Source organism: Puntigrus tetrazona, chromosome 15 (genome assembly GCF_018831695.1).
Source record: "Puntigrus tetrazona isolate hp1 chromosome 15, ASM1883169v1, whole genome shotgun sequence".
In the NCBI taxonomy this organism is placed as follows: Eukaryota; Metazoa; Chordata; class Actinopteri; order Cypriniformes; family Cyprinidae; genus Puntigrus; species Puntigrus tetrazona.
This window is the reverse complement of record NC_056713.1, coordinates 4,985,413-4,990,006: the sequence shown is the minus strand read 5'-3', so window position 1 is coordinate 4,990,006 and position 4,594 is coordinate 4,985,413.

The following is a 4,594-nucleotide window of genomic DNA, read 5'->3' as shown; positions in this document are numbered from 1 at the left end:
TGTGTAGAATTTTGAGGGAAATAAAATGAATACTTTATGAATACTTTCCGGATGCACTGTATATACTATCGATGTGCTTCTTCTCATAATCACTAACATGACAGTCAAATCCACTACATCTGTTATGCCAGGGATATATCCTCTGTATATATTCATGCTTTGATTTTCAAAATAAGTATATTCTTCTCATTGTTACTGATCAAGAACTACATATACTGGTTTGCAACCAGCAGATGCCAACATATTTAGATGTCTTTCATACTTTTCTGAAATTTACAGTATTAGTTAATTTGACAGTCAATTGACAGTCACGTTTCCGGTTTTCATCCAAAATATATTGTCTTGTGTTTCAAAAGATGAACAAAGCTTTTTGGGTTTGGAACACATGGCGTACAAAAATTAAGCCCAAATAATTTTTGGATGTTTGGCTTGGATAGGTGGGAGTGCTATTCAACGTGGTTTATGGGCAGTCTAGTTATGTGACAACATCTGCTATATATGCAAACAACATGCAGAAATGGCTAAGGAATTAGGATCTGCTTTGGTAGCATTTAAAGTACATATGGAAACCTTGGAAGTGATTGGGCGCGGCACAGGTCCGCTAGGAGGAAGAGTCGGAGGCTATACCGTAGAAATACACACATATTTACGAAGTCCCTCTTAAGGTACTTTAATATGGCCCCAGCCCCCATCGGTTCTCATGGATTCATCGACTGAGGGCCTGACACTCGATGCTCCTGCCACATCCGCCGCCGGCGGGATGTAGAGGAGCCAGACAGGGTTCCTGTATGAACATCTCCAGAGCAGTTATCAAGTTAACCTGAAAAAACCAGCGCCTCCCAAAGTGCCTCTACCCATCTGAGGTGTAAGAACACACAGGGAGGATACTGGCTCTTACACGCAAGGCTATAAACTTCCAGCTTAACGTGTTAGGGGTCAACAACAGCCTGCAGACTTAAAGATATCTGCCAGCGCAGGCACCGCGATTTAACGCCCAGGATGATTTCCCCAGGATGATACCACACTTTGTTGGAGTGGGCTGTAACCTGAGGGGGTATAGGGCAAACCTCTGTGCCTGGTAGGCGCAGCGTGAGGTGGGCATCCTCTGGCTTGAGATGGCATTCCCTTTCTGACACCTCTGTACAGAAAAGATTTGGTCTGAGCTCCTGGAAGCTGTGGTCCAGTCAACATAGCATCTTGGTGCCGAAGGGTTGTCGACAGGAGCAAAGCTAAGGACTGAGTCTCATGTCTCCTTCCAGGATAGTACGCTAGCTGTCTACCACATGATCTTTAAACGGAGTAGTGGGAATCCTTAGTACATAGTGTATTAACCAGGAATCTGCTGGGCACAAACCTGTATACACCCTATTGGGATTCTTTGAGAAGAACATAATTACTAAGAACAGGGGCTCTGCACTCTCTTTGGCCATGCATTGGCACATCTCATAGATGGCGCTTTTGCGCTGAAGAGTTGAGCCAACCTCCTTTGGGGTAGGACACTTCAGAGCTCCTGCATCCTGGGTCCAGGGATGTTATTATGGGGCTCTGTGAGGTCTGGACATGGGTAGCAAAAGGGACTCCCGGGAGCTGTAAGATCTTCCCTCAGAGGAATTGGCTGCCAAGAAGCTGTCAGTAAGGCAGCATGAATTCTAGGAACCAGGTCTGGGTGGAGTCACCAGCAGGCCACTGCTAATGTGCCACTGCAGTAGGGGACCCACCCAACGCGCTCCATTGTACAGCCCTCTCCCAGAGTGTGAAGGCATCTCGTGAATACCTGGTGAGAGGCCTGCCTGGAGTGCGCCTGTTTCAGAACTTTCAGGTTGCGACCTCCTTGTGCAGGTCCTCAAGTGCTTTTAGCTCTAATCAACAATGCCACAGAGTGGTTACTTTCATGAGATGCAGCTTCCACAGGTGGGCACTAACGATCAGAGCGGGATAAGTACCTACAGGCTGAGGAGCGACACAGCACTCTCCCTGCCAAGTGGTGCAGCAGCATTTGGGACACAATTGCAGTTTTTACTTTTGCTCCCACTGGGGAGCTCCACATACCTCTTGGATGCGCCAATAAGGGTGGTGAGGGTGGAACGGAGGAACAACCAGGAACGTGCGTCTGGCAAGTGAAAGGCTGGTCCACGAGTTCTCCTTCTATGCACCCTCCGGGAAGAAAGGCACGAGAGTGGATTGAAAAATCCAGCACTACTACCCTAGGTATTGGAAATTCCAACCGCGAGGCTCGGGATGCTGTTTCCCACTCAAGCCTGATCCTCCTGATGGCTCACCCAGGTGCTAGCCACCAGTTCCGGCAGTATCCAGCAGAGTGGAACGCCCAGGACTTCTTCGCTGCACCTGCCGGATCTTCATCTCCAGAACCTCTGACTCACCCTCCAATGCAGTGACCGAAGTTTGTACTTTTCACATTTTCCAAAGTCTCCATACACAATGAAAATGTTGGATAATGTTAAATTTGTTCTATCAAAATAATGGTGTAAAACCTAATGTGATGATACTGATGAAATAACCCTGCTTTTTTGCTTAAATATATAATGTATAAGACAAATACATTATGGTAGATTACTTTATTTGCTTGTTTTTATTTCGATTTATTATTATTATTACGTTCAAGTAAAATATTTGAGTTTGGAATTAGGTATGGTACCAAATTCTGAACAAGTGTTTTTTTTGTTTGTTTGTTTTTGTTTTTCACAAAATAAAAAGTAAAAGAATTTTCAACATTTTATTCACAATAGAAATAAATATGTTTAAAATCAGAACATAAATTTTATGCACAAATTAGCATATCTCCATACTTGATGCCTGCTACATGTTAAAATAGTTGGTACGGGTTGTAATATTGTGATGAAGTATTTACCTTTGTTTTAAGTAACTGATATGGGCTATGTGGCCAGTTCTTTCAAGCATGTACTTTTTAATTCATTAAGGTTGTGTGCTTGTAAAAATAATATTATGAGTTACATTTTGAAATTTAATAGTGCTCACTTACGCCTTCAATTTAGCGGCCATTATAAATGTTTTAATATTTTGTTTATATGATAGTAATATAGAAAAAATCTGAGTAGCCTATTTGCCGGGTTTGTAATTAAATTAACTGAGCTGTGGCACAGTTCTCAGAGCGGCTGACTCATGGGGACAATGCATCTTCCTGTTATTCCTCAGTTAGCATTTTATTTTATTAAATGCTTTATTGTCATATGTGTTACTATGATAAAGTTTTGTCTTTTTTTTGTCTGACTGGAAATAAACATTACAGTAATATTTTTTATGACAGGCTGCAAAGAAATCTCTAAATATCTATTACAATTCCATTTAGTTATTTATATTTATAGCTGCTACTTTATATTTTGCCAAATGGAGCTGGAAATATATTTGCTGATGATGTTGCAAGAGTCTGCCGTTTCTTTACTAACCACTCCTACAGAACTAATTAATCTGAACAAAAATACTCCAGCTAATTGCTTTATTCTTCTGGAAAATACCTTTCATGCTTGTTTAGGTGTGTGTAATGACGACAAAATATATGATGTCAGTGGCTGTATAGTTTTGTCCTATTCCTATGGGAGCAGAAGAGGATCAACTTGGTGCATATATGCTCCCAGTCAGATGGCCCAGGTCCTAGTGTGTGGGGGCATCTGCTCTACAGGTGAATGATCAAACGACAGAGAAACCAGGAAACCTGGTCAGTATGTTTTAACTAAATTAAACAGAAAACAGATCACTATTTTTTGCTTCAACTGTAGGAATTAATGTGTAGGTCTATTGAAAATAACTATAACTGAGAATTTGCTTGGTTTTCAAGTAACTCTCTACAATTACATGTCTATTTTGTTGACAGGTACATCCCTACATCTAATTCTAAGGCAAGAGTAGTCTATACACTTAATTTAGCCATGATGTGAGAAATAGCCGTGATTGTCATAAGACACATTGTCGTTCAAAAATATAATCTCAATCCCTACCGCTAACTCTACCCAACATTTATTCCCAAAACTGTGTGGGAAATGATAGCCTTATGTTTAATTTAACCTGATCACAATGTTTAAAAGGTTTGCGCACCTGAACTGCTGATAAGCTTAAAACATATATTTTCAAAAATGATCTCAATTTGATTTCTGGTTTATTGGGAATGTTGTTCCAGGATCACGCGATTGATCTAGGCAAACATCTTGGACTTGGCAAATCACGCTCACTGAAATAGCTTGTACAGAGTTGTTAAGCGCCACTAAGTATATGGTCTTCTAGAAGACTTTAAAACGCAAAAAGATGATGGAGCATTTGCTGCAAGTCCAAGTAATTGCTCTACGGACATGATATGTATTTAATTACCTTATAAATACACAATTTTGTAATTTATCCTTTAGGACAGGTTGCTGCCATCACATCTGACTGCCATGATTGAAGAACTCCAAAGGAAACTTCTCATACAAATTCCTTATTTATGGATTTCCAGAGATCTACAAATACAGACGTCTCCTTGTTCCTGCCATTTTTCTAAGTTACGTTTTGGCTGTGGTGGGAATTTTTGTTACTTTGTGTGATCAGAAATACAGAAAGTCACAGTCCTATGTACATACTTGTA